This window comes from Trematomus bernacchii, unplaced genomic scaffold (genome assembly GCF_902827165.1).
Source record: "Trematomus bernacchii unplaced genomic scaffold, fTreBer1.1, whole genome shotgun sequence".
Classification (NCBI taxonomy): Eukaryota; Metazoa; Chordata; class Actinopteri; order Perciformes; family Nototheniidae; genus Trematomus; species Trematomus bernacchii.
This window is the reverse complement of record NW_022987726.1, coordinates 230038-246480: the sequence shown is the minus strand read 5'-3', so window position 1 is coordinate 246480 and position 16443 is coordinate 230038. Positions and strand designations below refer to the sequence as shown.

General features: G+C 38.6%; 1 pseudogene; it reads right to left on the bottom strand.

The window, feature by feature from the left end:
• LOC117493936 overlaps positions 1 to 10910 on the bottom strand; it is a 57100-nt pseudogene extending 46190 nt beyond the window's left edge.
• Between the last annotated feature and the right edge of the window lie 5533 nt (positions 10911 to 16443).

Genomic DNA, 16443 nt, shown 5'->3' with positions numbered 1-16443 from the left:
TTTTTTGAACACGTTATTAACTTGACAGCCCTAATAAAAACCTTTGGACACAACTATGTTTCGTTTGCCAAATGATAATAAATAAATATTTTATAAACTGATATTTTGATTGTAAAAACCGGAATCTGACAATTAACTATAAGAAATATTTGCGATATTTCTCTCTGAAATTAGGCAAACACACAATCCATAGTACAGACAGTCATTTACTTTCCACAACTTATATCTGTAAAAACCTATAATATATTGTCGTCAAAAGCTCTTTACTTTGAGCACTGTGTTTCATTTCCCATTAAACATTAAAAACCCTCCTCTCTGACCTGTCTCTCTGTCTCTGTCATTAATCTCCTCTCCTCCTCTCATTAAAGTATAAATATACGGCAGGTTCTTCCTCTCCTCTCACAGGACCTGTTGTTAATGTTTGCATCTGCCACATGAAAGAAACCTGTCTTCATGTTTCTGTCTCTGCTCTCTTTCCCCTCCATGCCTCATTTGATTTCTTTCATCCTGCAGCTTTCTCTCTGGTGTCAGCGCTGAAATAAACTGGGTGTCAAAAGTGTGAAGTGTGTGTTTCTGTTATTTATGTTTCAGGTTGGCTTTAAACATCTGTAGTTATGTAAAGGGAGGACGTTTTGGCTTCAGGTGAGTTTAGAGGAGTTTTATTCTGAATGTATTACAGTTAATGAAAGCAAACAAGACCACCATTGATACGATGAGCCGTCTATATTTCACTTATTTCTGCATTTTAATTGCCTTTATTTATTTTCAACTCATTCATTTCTTTGTTTTTCTTGTTATGTCTTAAGTATAGTGTATGTTGCATTTTTTATTAAAATTAATGGTGTTATCTTTGCAACACCAGTAAAGTCGTACGTTACTTAAATATTGAAAAGAAACCAGATATTATTTGTAGAGTGCTGTGTTTTAGCAATAGCGGCTAATTCAGCTACGTAGCCAAGATGACGTGTGTCTAGCATTCGACTTTTTGACTGTTATGAGAGCACTAAGCAGGTACGTATTGTGTATTTTCCATACTTCACATTAGGACACACTTAAAGGTGGGGTAGGTAATTTTGGAGAAACCAGCTCGAGTGCGCTAGAATTTGAAAATACACAGCTGGAAGAAATCTGCCACTTCCTTACAGAGCCCCTCCTCCAACACACACGAACGCGCACATGACCAATGAGGGCACGAGATAAGTTTGTGCACAGATGGAAGGCTGACAGGCAGGTAGGCCATCCAGTTATTTTAGCCGGGCCGGCTCAGATGATTGGTCGTGCTTTTTACAGTACTACAGCTTCCACAGATGATATTTTTTTTTTGGATTTGTTGTCAAAGCACTTCAGATATTCATTGCTATCGGGATGTTAAGAGCATTCCATGGAATATAACAAAAAGTGTATCTCGAGCCGGTTTCTCAAACTTACCTACCCTACCTTTAAGTACTCAAAATACAACCCAGTCTCACGGCATTTCGTGTAATAGTCACGAAATTAATTTAATCTATTGATTCGTGTTCACCAACACGATTTTCCCATTTTTTTCGTGTCACACAGAACGATTTTTAAAGCAATGTATTTCTATTGGTAGTATGTTTCGTGCCTACACCACGTCTTTTTGTCCGGTCGGGTCTTGGAAGACCGGAAGCTATAAACAATATCAAGCCACGATTATTGTTTTTATTTTAAATTGTATAATGTCTGACTTTTTTTGCCGTCAGTGAGGAAAATAAATGGCTCAGAGCCTCAGAATACTGAAATCTGTATTTTTTAAATCTGTTTTTCCTTCTAAATTTGTTATTATTTGGTGCAGGCACGAAACACACTACCAATAGAAATACATTGCTTCTAAAATCGTTCTGTGTCAGAATACTGAAATCTGTATTTTTTTAAATCTTTTTTTCCTTCTAATTTGTTATTATTTACATTGCTTTTAAAATCGTTCTGTGTGACACGAAAAAAATGCGGAAATCGTGTTGGTGAACACGAATCAATAGATTAATTTCGTGACTATAAGACATAATGCCGTGAGACTGGGTTGCAAAATAGCACAAACTGAGACACTGAATTGCACGCCAACATCTGGAGAGGGAGAGAGAAACAGGTTTTAAAGAAAGACAGACAGACAGTTTCGTAGGTGGAGGTTCAGACCTTCCCCGAGGATTTTGTGTTTGAAAAAACGGTTTAGTTTGAACTCTTTCCCGAGGGTAAAGATGTAAAGACAGGACACAGAGAGCCGGAGAGACAATGTGAATTACAAAGAGCAGCTTGGAGAGGTTAGAGAGAGAAACTTAGAGAGGTTTTTATTCCCCTGGCTTCGGCTCCGGCAGACATTCCTGGATTTAGTTTCACTCCAAACCTTTTTTTTAAGCAGAGGGGTCAGCGCTGAAGACTTTCTAAAAGTACACATACGGGATTTGAATGAGTCATAGAGTGCTGTTCTCTCTCCTGTGGATATACGAGTGTGTGTAAATGTGTATGTGTTTTATCACAAGTAAGTTTTCTACCAGATATGTTGTGCTGTTGGGGCCAACTTATTCTCACACACACACTGACTCAGCTGTAATGCTATACTGAAGCAGACTATTTCCTGAATTCTGTAACTGCAAATATAAATATGGCAAATGCTAAACTCCTATCAGACAGATACAGGCGCGTTACAGATGGAAAATGGATGAATAATAGCAAAAAAAGGGGTTTGGCAGCAACAATTGCTGGTTGTTTTTTTATAATTTGGTGTAGGACATAAGATGTAATCCTCACAGCATCTGTTATCATCGTGACCTCAAGGAAAGGCGTATAAAAGCATGCTACTTTAAAGGAAATTGTACGTGTTTTTCACGTCTTTATCGCATGTTTTTCAATGCTCCGTTCAAATTTAAACAAGTTTATAGATTTATTCTCACACACACTGGGTGTTTCTCAATGTCGAGAACGCTTGCTTGGTAGCACATGTCTTCCGAGTCACTTGCTTCAGAAGCGAGGCAAGAATACTTCCTGGCATTCGGAAAACGAAGAGTGGAACAGGCTAGCAAGTGTGCAGGTGTGCGTCATATGAGAGGCCCCGCCTTACATTTTCCGCCACAGATTTGGGGAAATTGGTCCGTGCGCAAAGCATTGTGGGGATTTTAAGACCACGGAGTCTACACATGTGCAGCCTCGAAATTTCTCGCTACGAAGTACGCCGGGCTCGGTAGATTTCCAAGTATGCTGGAGATTGGAACAGTCCTTCGGCGGCACTCGATGACGTAGTATGCTTGAAATAGTGGCTCTGGAGCAGCTTTACTCGCGATTGAGAAACACCCCGAGTCTCCGTCAGACTCAAGCAGACTATAATGCCACATGCTAAACTCTGATCACACAGATACAGGTGTTTTAAAGATAATAAAGGAGGTTTTGCAGAACATCAAATCAAATCAAATCAGGTTTTATTTATATAGCACATTTAAAAGCGATTTTTGGTCGAGCCAAAGTGCTGTACATGTAATAAAAACACATTACTACAATCACAATAAACGACAATAAATTACAACAGATATATATAAAAAACAAAATAAAAATAAAAACACAAGGAAAAGTCAGGAGTCGTGCTCCGCTCTGACTAGAAGGCCAGAGAGAAGAAGTGTGTTTTTAGTGTAGATTTAAAAACCCCTAGGGTCTGGGCCGACCTCACATGGAGGGGCAGAGTGTTCCAGAGCCTAGGGCCAGCTGCTGCGAAGGCTCGGTGCCCTCTGGTTTTAAGCCTGGTCTTGGGCACTACCAGCAGCAGCTGGTCAGCAGACCTTAAAGCTCTGGCTGGGGTGTAGCGCTGGAGGAGTTCGGCTATATAGGCCGGAGCCAGCCCATTTAGTGCTTTAAAAACAAATAAAAGGATTTTAAAATCAATTCTGAACCGAACTGGAAGCCAGTGTAGACATGGAAGATATCTTAACACCATTGATTGAACTGCTGGTTGTTTTTTTAAATGATTTTGTCTGGAACATAGTCACAAATAAGATTTAATTAATCAATCAATGTTACCTCATAGAAAGGCAGATAAAAGCATGCTACTTTTAAGGACATTTAACAGGCATATCATGTCTTTATTGCATGTTTGGGTTAAAAAAAAAAAGGTACATTTGTTACGTTAAATTCGTATATTATCATGCATGCTGTATGTCTCGAGTAAAAACACCTGTTACCTGCAATAACAATTAGTTTTTTCTTTAATTTCTTGCTCTAAAAAAGGATTTCTTGTTTACGGCTAATCATTTTTCTTCTCATTTACATTCATGCCAACCACTGGGCGCCATTAGCCATTCATGACACAGCGCTGCAGGAACATTGAAGCTGATTGGCCGGGCCTGCAGGGGGATACGAGCGATATGATTGGCCGCGCCCAGGGGAAATTGAGTTCTTATTGGTGGTAATGAAGAGGCCTGAAGGAGAGGATAGGAAGCACACACACAGCTGCTATATCACACACACCCACCCACCCACACACCCACCCACCCACACACACACTTTAATCACAGAGAAAACTATGTATATGTCCATGAGGAGCTTCCAGACGTGCATAAATTAAGGACAAAACAATATGTAATTTCAAGAAAAACACAAAAAAATCAGTCAAATATCTCGGGGTCGCCAGATGCTTATAGTTGTGGAATTGATTTTGCATTACAACTGCTTGTATCAGTGGTTAAAAGTAATTTAGAATACGTTTTATTGAGTGCATTTGTGAAACTTATACACAAACAAGCCTTACAATTAAAAACCAAAGATGTAAAGACACGCGTCGGGCTCCTGATCCGCCTGTCGGGTGTTCTTTTCCCCGTAATGACCAAGTCGCTGCACATTGTCCCGCTTATTACACGGCCACATTCTCACCAAAGTAACGACATGACTCCCAATATTAATTGAAATGCTTTTATGGATTTAGAAAATGTTTTTATTCATTTAAAAAAGAGTTGTATGTATTGATTTAAATTGACATGCATCCGCTAAGGAAAATAGTCCGTTGTTACCGTTTGAAATACGTAGCAACGGCAGGAAGGCGGAGCTTTTTGATTACAGATTTGAAAACATCGTTGCTTGCTTTAAAAGTATGGAGGACGGAACATGACATAAGTATAAATAAATAAATAAATAAATAAATGTGTAAATAAATGTATGAAGAAATACAGGAATAAATAAATAAATACGTAAATAAATACAGGAATAAATAAATACAGGAATAAATAAATGACGAAATAAATACACAAATAAATAAATGTTGAAATAAATACACAAATAAATAAATAAAAGAATAAATAAATAAATAAATAAATACACTAATGTATAAATAAATAAATAAAAGTAGAAAAATAAAACAGAACACATGTTATTATATATATTTCATATATTTCTACATTTATGCGACATACATTTATTTATTTATGTATTTATGTGTCCGTATGCTAATGAGGTGGGCGGTCCTAACCTCAGTCTGAAGCAGGATTGGTTACAGGAGTGTGTGATCATTTCTGGCAGAGGGCTCTACTACTAACGCCTGGCTAACCGCGCTGATTTGAATGCAGGAGCTTTACTGTTTAGCCCTTATCTTTATACATCCATGGTTTATCCACAGTTGTAAGGATTATGTATGGATATTGGTTTAAGAGCCATTGGAGATCATTTACGATCATTAGCGGACCATTTAGAGAACGGAGAACCAAAAGACTATGTCCAGTTTCGTGTGGAACGATGTATAGAGGACTTGGCTCAGCTCGACATGGATGTGGATGTTAACCCAGCTGTGTTTGAGAGTCTTCAAGAGGTTGCCCGCCAACTTGAAATCCTCTCGGAAACAGAAGAGGCGACCCTTGGGCGTCCATCTTACATGTTGCCCCCAAACGTTATTGAAGCACATCTTCGTTGGGGGCACACCGCTGGGGACATCGCGCAGGTGTTCGGGGTGTGCGAAAGAACAATGATTAAAGAAGCCATTATTAGAGAGTTGCCGTGGGTGTACACTGTACACAGAATGAACAGATGTGACTTGCCACGAATCTCTTGCTTCTGCCTGGCTCCAACAATTGGCGAATCCTGCTTCAGACTGAGGTTAGGACCGCCCACCTCATTAGCATACGGACACATAAATACATAAATAAATAAATGTATGTCGCGTAAATGTAGAAATATATGAAAGATATATAATAACGTGTGGTCTGTTTTATTTTCGACTTTTATTTATTTATTTATACATTGGTGTATTTATTTCCATATTTATTTATGCATTTATTTATTTATTTGTGTATTTATTTCAACATTTATTTATTTCTGTATTTATTTCGTCATTTATTTATTCCTGTATTTATTTACGTATTTATTTATTCCTGTATTTCTTCATACATTTATTTATTTATTTATTTATACTTAAGTCATGTTCCGTCCTCCATATAAAAGTAGCACAATTCATTATGTCAAACCTTGGAAAGTATCTAGATATCCCTGCCCTAATGCCAAAGGAACTGCACACTGAATATGTTTTGCCGTTTGATGTCTCTGTCTGGACCGCTGCGTAAAAAGTAGGGTTTCTGCCCCGTTACTTCTCCGCTGTTTCCTTGTCGCTCTTGTCTTGTCAGTTATGCAGTTTGCTTTCAGCCAAACTGAACAGTTAAATCGACCGATCGTCCTTAACAACGGTCAATAAGTGCTTGACAGCGGTCTGTACTACTGGATTCACAACGTGTCACGTGTTCTGAATTGACCAATCAGAATCGAGTATTCAACTAAGCCATGTAATAAACATAATGATCAGTTAGGTGGTTGTAATGATCCAATTAGGGGGTAAAGTAAATAAAAGAAGAGAGATAAGGGTTACAATTCTGAAAAAACGACATGAAAACCAAGAAAAACACAACTTATATCCCAAATCTAACAAGATATCACAAAATCAATATTATATCCAGTCTTACATAGAGCCACCACATGAGATGCATCAATCGGGGACTTTTTTAGCCAAATATAACCCTCAAAATGTGGAAAAGGGACATCGTTTGTTTGTCGCTGAAACCTGAGAGGATGCATATAATTACACTCGGTAATAATCTGTAAGTGCACATTATTACACGATGACAAAGGTAAGACCCGCTATGAACTCGACCTTTGAGTAGAGGATTAGTCTGATGATAGAAGGTCTGAGAGGCAGACTGAACACACACACACACACACACACACACACACACACACACACACACACACACACACACACACACACACACACACACACACACACACACACACACACACACACACACAACACACACACACACACACACACACACACACACACACACACACACACACACACACACACACACACACACAACACACACACACACACACACCACACACACACACACACACACACACACACACACACACACACACACACACACACACACGTCTCTGTATAGTACCAGTGGGTAACATCTCAGCGGGGACACAGCGAGCTGAAAACAAACAAAGACTGAAAGGAGACAGAGGACTGACTGTGTGAGGACAAAGGTTCAATGGGCAGTAAGTACAGGAACTCATTAACCAGTTCCACACACACAAAACCACTGGTATTATTGAAAAGACCAACAGAAAAACTTGTGTGTCACCATTTGCATGCCAGACATTAGGGCCACAGCACAGAGTTTCCCTCATTAGTCCATAGGGAACACAACATCTGAAGCTCTATTGATGTTTTTTGGCCAAACTAGCCAAAGGGGCTCAGAAGGTCAAGCTAGATGGTTGGTAAAATACATTTTAAATACTTTCTGTTTAGTGTTTTGGCCACTATTTTAAAGTTTTGAGCTTATTGGCTAGTTGGTTTTTGGCCAGGTAAAGTAACAAGGTGTTTGCCTCACTCCAAATATGGTCATGTCTGGTCACAAATACCAAGATAACCCCCAAAAAGAAAATCAAGATTCAAGGCTTTACAAGTACAATTTCACATTACTGACAATCATTTCCAAGAACATGTCTGTAGCTTTCTGATTACTTAAAGGTCCCATGTCATGCTTTTCTGGTTATTACCCGTCCCCTTGTGTGTTATGAAGGTTTGTATGCATGTGAACGGTCTGCAGAGTCACTAACCCTCAAAGTACACCCTGTAGCGAGTAAAACTCTAACACAGAAAAGACCTGTCTCTGCTGCCCCAGAACGCCTCGCTGGACATTTCTCTTTTTCCATTGTTTACTTCTTGGGTATAGTGACGTATTTCGGGTATAGTGACGTAACGTAACGTCCGCGGAGCCGTTACGTTTGGACCAATCCGCGGACTTCCTCACACACACACACACTCGGCGGGACGTTGCGAGGCTCGTTGCTGCGAGGAGCGGGACACTGTGAGCTGGCTCACTGGTGTGGGGTCGGCGAGACAGCGAGACACCACAGAACTCAGCCTGAGCACACACACAAACTCCCAGCCAGGCTGCGGGTGTGTGTGTGTTTCGGGCTGGGTTTCGCTGTCTCGCAGACGGCCACTGGGCTCACAGGGAGGGGGGAGGCAGGAGCTCCAACAAGCCGTTTAGGACAGAGAGTGAATACACATGCTATACAGAGATGCTGTATGAGAAACCAATGAGATTTTGGAAAATTGAACAATATAAATCTATTCTAGTAGACCTCAACAATGGAAATATGATCAGTAGAAATGGCCATGACATGGGACCTTTAAGGTGTTTTTTTTGCATAAATTAGCCAAAATAAGGACCATTTCAAGCATGAAGGCCATAAAATGAACTATTTTTTTAAACTCAAAATTAAACATCTTTGGGCTTTTAGACAGTTTTCAGGCAATCAAGCAAACAAGTAAAACCACCGCTTGGCCTATTAACCAAAAGACTAGTAGATGAATTGAAAATATCTTAAATAATGTGGTTCAAAAAAGGTTTTAAAGAAAGCAGAAAACATGTTTTCGGCGTGGTGCATTCAAGAACACCAAGAAATCTGCTTTGCACCGACTAATATAATCATTTTTCACATAAGAAACAACATATTTAGACAAATTAGCCTTTGGTTTTGCTCTGGGTTTATTTCTTTTTCTAAATTAGACGCTTTGAGGCAGCTATTGAACCATGTGGTCTTTAGCACCACCGTGTTCCCACTGATTGCAACTGGGAAATACTTTTTATATATAAACATGAAAAACTAAATGCATGGAAGTGTTCTCTGTGATGGATTACCGATCTCAAGCGAGTGCAAATTTATTTTCGCAGCACGATGAAATGAAGTGCAATCCACCGACGGCCTGCGAGGAAGCAAATCAATCTCCTTAAATAAATATGACTTTCCATCAAAGCACGGAAAAGTTTCCTGCTCAGGTAGAAGACAGGGAGCAAAGAGAAGAAGAACAAGAAGATCCCATTTCATGCACAGATTAATTCCTGTGTTATGCAGATGTAATTTAGCGCGTGTGTGTCCTCGACATTTGGGCGATTAACAACCACTTTCTCTCCTGGTGCTAACACTGAGGAGGTGTGTGTGTGTGTGTGTCTGTGTGTGTATCCGTGTGTGTGTGTGTGTGTGTGTGTCTCCAAGTGTGTGTGTGTGTGTGTGTGTGTGTGTGTGTGTGTGTGTGTGTGTGTCTCGCTATGGGAGAAAAGCATATGACAGATTGTGTCAATGTGTATCATGAATGTAATATTGGTGCAATAACGGTGTAATATGGATATCAAAATAGTGTAATATTGCTGTTATTTGGGTGTGACAATGATGTTATAATAGTGTAATACTGGTGTATAAAATGTTGAAATATAGGTGTAATTATGGCGTAATAACGGTGTAGTGACGGTATAGTATGAGTGTAAGCAAAGGTGGAATATGGGTGTTATTTGTTTGTACTTATGGTGTTATAATGGTGTATTATGAGTGTATTCTGTGGGTGTTATAATTGTGTGATATGGTTATGAAAAAGATGGGCGTAATATTGGAGTTATTTGTATGTTATTTAGGTCCAATAATGGTGTAATATGGGTTTAATTAAGGTGTTTCCTTGTTGTAATAAAGCTGCTATACGGGTGTAAAAATGTTGTTATTTGTGCATTATTTGGGTTTAATAATGGTATAATATGGTTATAGAAAAATATGTGATAAGAGTATACTAATGGTGTAGTATGGGTGTAATATTTGCATGTTTTTTGGCTATAATAATAAACTAATAGTGTAACAATGGATGTTATTTTGTCATATTTATTCTCGCAGATTGCACTGTACTTCAGAGAGTTGTTCTCATCTCTCCTCTAATTATCTCTCACACCTAAAACTTTTAAAGAGCCGTCGCTGTGCCTCTTTCTCTCAGAGTTTCTCTCAGAGTTTCTCTCAGAGTTTCTCTCAGGGTTTCTCTCAGAGTTTCTCTCAGAGTTTCTCTCAGAGTTTCCCTCAGAGTTTCTCTCAGGGTTTCTCTCAGAGTTTCTCTCAGAGTTTCTCTCAGAGTTTCTCTCAGAGTTTCTCTCAGAGTTTCTCTCAGAGTTTCTCTCAGAGTTTCTCTCAGGGTTTCTCTCAGGGTTTCTCTCAGAGTTTCTCTCAGAGTTTCTCTCAGAGTTTCTCTCAGAGTTTCTCTCAGAGTTTCTCTCAGAGTTTCTCTCAGGGTTTCTCTCAGGGTTTCTCTCAGGGTTTCTCTCAGAGTTTCTCTCAGAGTTTCTCTCAGAGTTTCTCTCAGAGTTTCTCTCAGAGTTTCTCTCAGGGTTTCTCTCAGGGTTTCTCTCAGAGTTTCTCTCAGAGTTTCTCTCAGAGTTTCTCTCAGAGTTTCTCTCAGAGTTTCTCTCAGAGTTTCTCTCAGAGTTTCTCTCAGAGTTTCTCTCAGAGTTTGTGCCGTAATGAAAGATGTTGTTGCTGCTTCCTGTTTGCAGGATCCTGAGAGGATAACTGTCGGAGTCAGACGGCTCGCTGAGACTCATCTCTAAATCCTTCAGAAGTCAGGACTGAAGTCTTCTGTCGACTCTACAGACTCCAGATCCTGCTGATGTCATTACAAAAGCAAACAGAACATGAATTCCAAAGACACAGAGATCAGAAAGCTGGCAGGTGTTCTGTCACTTTATTTAAAACGGGTTACAGATCTAAAAATGTTGGTTTTAGTTACCGTTTGGAGACAGAAAGTCATTTTATTTTACTTTATTTAATATTTGCTTAACCAGGAGAGTGTTAGTTAGACTTAGAATATCTTTTTCTTGAATCAGACTTTTTTTTAAATTAATTTTACTTTCTAAATAGTAGTTTAATTATTATTTCCTAATTCTGTGTTTTAAAAAATACATAATCTTTATAAAAATAATAAATACAATTATTCGTTTTTTGTTTATTTTCATTATATTTTTCCTCATTTAAGAAAAAACGGTTTTGGGGTTTTAATAAGAATACTTTTATAAATTTAAATGTATTAGATTAATATTGTTTTATAATTTCTTTAGATTTATTTTAATATTTAAAAAAAAATTCTCCCTTAAAAACAGACCTTTTTTTATTAATTTTAGGACTTTTATTGTGAAATTTGAAGTTTTATTTTGTATTACCTGTAAACAGGAAGTTCCTTTTCTTGTTCAATTGGAGCACATGTTGACAGCTGGGCGATTTGAAATAGAAAAACAACGTAATTATTTCTTATGTTTGGTAATCATAAACCTTTAATTCAAACTTTCCCCAGTATTTTGAACTCTAACGAAAGCTATCATTAATTAATAATTACCTCCTCTTTTGGGATCTGAATATTAAGCAACATAAATGCATGATTAAAATAGGTTTATTTCTGATGGCAGATGCAGATATATTTGTTTATTAAATGCCACCGGAGGCAGATGCTGTGCTCATTACCCAAAGCCACCAGATAATGAGTTAAATCAGAACACCACGCTGATTAGCACATATCTCGTTAACCGCCTCACGTCCTGAATGGAAATTAAAAATCTCTTAATATCATCTTTCCAAGAGGTATTCTGGAGGAACTGGATTGTAAATAAGACTGAAGGGCAGATTATATGAGGATAGATTTAAGTGGAAAAAATAATTAGCACATGGAGCTTCGTGTGTTTTGTGAGCACTGTCCAAACTTTACATAAACAGAGACAAGAGCAGAGGAGAGGATAATTAACAAGGAAGGGTGTGTTTCAGAGTGTGTGTGTGTGTGTGTGTGTGTGTGTGTGTGTGTGTGTGTGTGTGTGTGTGTGTGTGTGTGTGTGTGTGTGTGTGTGTGTGTGTGTGTGTGTGTGCAGACAGAAGGGAAGACTGAGAGATTGTTCTTTGCAGCCAGAGGAGCGAAGAGATACAGCCCCTCATTCCTGCTCAGATTAAAGGATTTAGAGCAAGAAGCCTTATTACAGAGCCAGAGAGAGAGAGAGAGAGAGAGAGAGCGTCCTCCCCCTCTGATGAAAGCACAGATAACTAACCCTCCCAGGCAGAAAGCTGCAGGATGCCAACTCCACACACACACACACACACACACACACACACACTAAAATCCAGACACAACAATGGCTTCTCTGAGATTTCGAGGGGTTTTGACCTGTTGGCAGTGTATGAACAACAGTGTGTGTGTGTGTGTGTGTGTGTGTGTGTGTGTGTGTGTGTGTGTGTGTGTGTGTGTGTGTGTGTGTGTGTGTGTGTGTGTGTGTGTGTGTGTGTGTGTACGTCTAATTCATTAGGATATCTGCACATATGAAACTTGAAGTATAATAGGTAACATTTGCTCATTCAAATGTCTAAAAAAGACTAGATGGTTATGGTGTTTATTTAGCTGAGGTGTGCATTAACATTATCCCAAATTAATGTTCAATAACAAGATAAAACTAGTAATATTCAATATATTTAAAGAATAAAAAAAAATATGAATGAAAACATAGGAATTGACAGAAAAATATCCAAAAAATTATTAAAAAAACAGAAATAAAAAAGATATTTATACAAACATAAGAAATGAAACACAAATTCAGATGAAATAGAAATATTTATAAAAACATTACAAGTTAAAGAAAAATATCAAAAAATATTGACTATATTTAAAAATATATAAAAAATATAAAGGAAGTTATATAGGAAGAGTAAAATATCCCAAAAAAAGGATCAAACACAAATATTAATATAATTAAAACATGTATTTAAAAACTTAACTGATGGTGTATGTGGGATTGAGTCAAAATAAATGGTATATTTGATTACATTTCACCCTGAATAAATCGTGTTTTAGTGCAGCAGTTACACCAGATGTTTCTGCACCTGTAGAGTATATACCCGTCACCTGCACAGCTGTGTTTCTCACAGTGTTTTAAAGCATGTTCCCCGACACACTGCGGCCTTCCTGCTCTGATCACATCTCCTCTGGGTGCATGTTCATATCTATTTTAGTCTGTGATCCAAATACAAACACCTCCATGCACTGACAAGAGGGCATCACGCAGAGCTACAAGACTCAGCATCACATTCACATTTTGTCTCACAGCTTTCAGATCTCTGGATTTAAATACCTTTTTATAGCCGTGTTTTTAAAAGTGAGGACGCATGCAGATGGCAGCGGAGACGCAGGATTATTCAGGGATGTTTAAACATGTTTCCTGTCTTTAAAGCTTGTCACTTGGTTTGTGTCCGCTGTCTTTTAGGAAAGTTGTCCTAGACCTCCAGTAAAATCATTCAAATGCATTGATTTCTAATGAGCTGTCTGCAGAACCAGCGGTAGATGCACTACATGCTAGAAATGGGATTAATGTAGTTTGATATCCAGGCATTTTTGAATATATCCCCCTTTAATTGAATGCTATTTGTTACTATAGTGGTAAAGTAATCCACTAATACTTCAATAAATCCAGATATAAAGAGGAATCTCATCATTTTTAAACCTGCTTTGTTTAATTTTCTGAGACAGATTTATGTTATTTGCAGGTTTTTGTGCTAAAAGTGTGAATTTAAATACAACACAAAGGAGAAAAGTGGAGTATGGGTGGTGTATCACTTCTCCAATTAAGTGCGATTTGTAAGAAAGCAGTGAGAGTGTGGAGGAAGTGGTGCAGACAGACTGAACAACAACGACATGAATTATGGAGCAGGAAGTGTCTCTCAGTGTGAAGCAGATGTTCCTGATGTTCACAGCAGCACCGGGTACTGACTGGAGACACACACACACACACACACACACACACACACACACACACACACACACACACACACACACACACACACACACACACACACACACACACACACACACACACACACACACACACACACACACACACACACACACACACACACACACACACACACACACACACACACACACATAATGCGAATTATGTATTTTTTTAAATATTATTTTAAGTATTATATGCAAGTTTTTAATCTTAATAAACAATATCCTTTTTCCTGCTCATTCAATATTTTTCTTTGAAATTTTCGATGCATTTATTAGGAATAAATAACACTTTGATTTTCTTCTAATACTACAAAAACTAAATCAGTCAATATGTAATCCATCCTGCCTCTAAACGGCAATCTAGTCGAGGTTAAGAGCTTATTTTTTTAACGTTTTATTTGAACACTAAATAATATCGGGTCATTCCTCACACGCTTTGTTATTTAAAACAACACATGATTAATTTAACAGCAGCTCAAACTGAGAGGAAGAGGAAGGGTACAGAGGATCTGCTGACAAAATAACCCTGCAGTGTTTCATCTCACACACATTTACTCAGTGTGTGTGTGTGCGTGTGTGCGTGTGTGTGTGTGTGTGTGTGTGAGAGACACCAACAAAGAAGAGGTGTGCATATCAATGTGTATTTATGAGCTGTTGGCAGATAAAGGAGCAGAAGTGAAGACTCAGTGGGTGTTTCTCAATGTCGAGTACGCTTGCTTGGTAGCACATGTCTGCCGAGCATCTTGCTTCAGAAGCGAGTCAAGAATGCTTCCTGGCATTTGGAAAACGAAGAGTGGAACAGGCTAGCAAGTGTGCAGGTGTGCGTCATATGAGAGGCCCCGCCTTACATCTTCCGCCACAGATTTGGGGAAATTGGTCCGTGCGCAAAGCATTCTGGGGATTTTAAGACCGCAGAGTCTACTCATGTGCAGCCTCGAAATGACTCCAAACGGAGTACGCCGGGCTCGGTAGATTTCCAAGTATGCTGGAGATTGGAACAGTCCTTCGGCGGCACTCGATGACGTAGTATGCTTGAAATAGTGGCTCTGGAGCAGCTTTACTCGACATTGAGAAACACCCAGTGTGAGGCAGATCACGCTGTCACTGAGAGAGTCCTGAGAGGTGCATTCTGGGACAGAGGAAACTAAGCCTGAATGAAGAGAGACAGCTTTTATACTTTCTAACACATAAAGCTGCAGAGATAGAGGAAGGGGACATCGGACCCTCATTACACTCAATTTAAAGAGGCCTTATTCTGCTTGTTGGGGTTTCTCTCTTTCCTGTGGCGTGTTATAGGTTTGAGTGAAGGGTCAGTGAAGGGTCTGTGAAGGGTCTGTGAAGGCTATACAAGCATGTGGACATGTCACAGTAGAGGCACAACATACAAATATGAACCTGAGAATAAGCATTTGATGTCCTATTTAAAGTGGACCTATCATGCTATATTTGAATAATATAGTGTAGGGCCATACCTATATAAGGCATATTTATACTTTTTTTTTTCCAAAATACCAAACAGATCATGCATTTTAGCCATGCCTCATTTTGCTCAATTTGACATTTTTTAGCTCTGTTTTTGCAAGAGCTGATTCTGTGAGAACAGCACCATCTAGAGGCCTGGCATATGTACTACAGCATCTCCAGCGCTTTCGAACGGCAATGGCCGTGACTGTCTCCTCCTGATTGGTGGAGTTGGCCCAATAGCCGTAGCGCCACCGTCCTGACGTCAGGACAGTGTTCAAATCTGGATCAGTTTTTATCAGATCCGTTGCAGCCCCTTTTTTAGAGATTTGGGTATGGAGGAAAATAGAGAGGGTTGTGTTTTCTGACACTTGGTGAGTTCCCTGGAACACCGGGGACACATATTCATGTATAAAAGACGTACAAAAGTGCATTTTGCATGATAGGTCCCCTTTAAGTTATATTATTTATATTAACATGTTGTTATGACACTGATGTGAAAGGGCTGATATTATTGCAGATAAATACAGCTTTAAAGTGATTTAACTTGATTTGATTTCACCCTCATCATTATATTCACATTTTAAACCTTTACAACTATCTTTTGACTGTGTGTTTATGAATCAACACAAAACTTAATATATTTGACAAATAAATGTTCACTTTTAGACGAATATCACCTTTTACAACCTGTTCTATTAAAAAAAAAGTTTATGTTTTGGCAGGATTTTGTTTATTTGCTTTATGCTAATACAGGTAAATAATATATAATATAAAAAAATAAGCAAGAAATGCAACAGTTTACTAATAATATACAGTAGAAATAAACCTGTAGGTACACTGTGATGGAA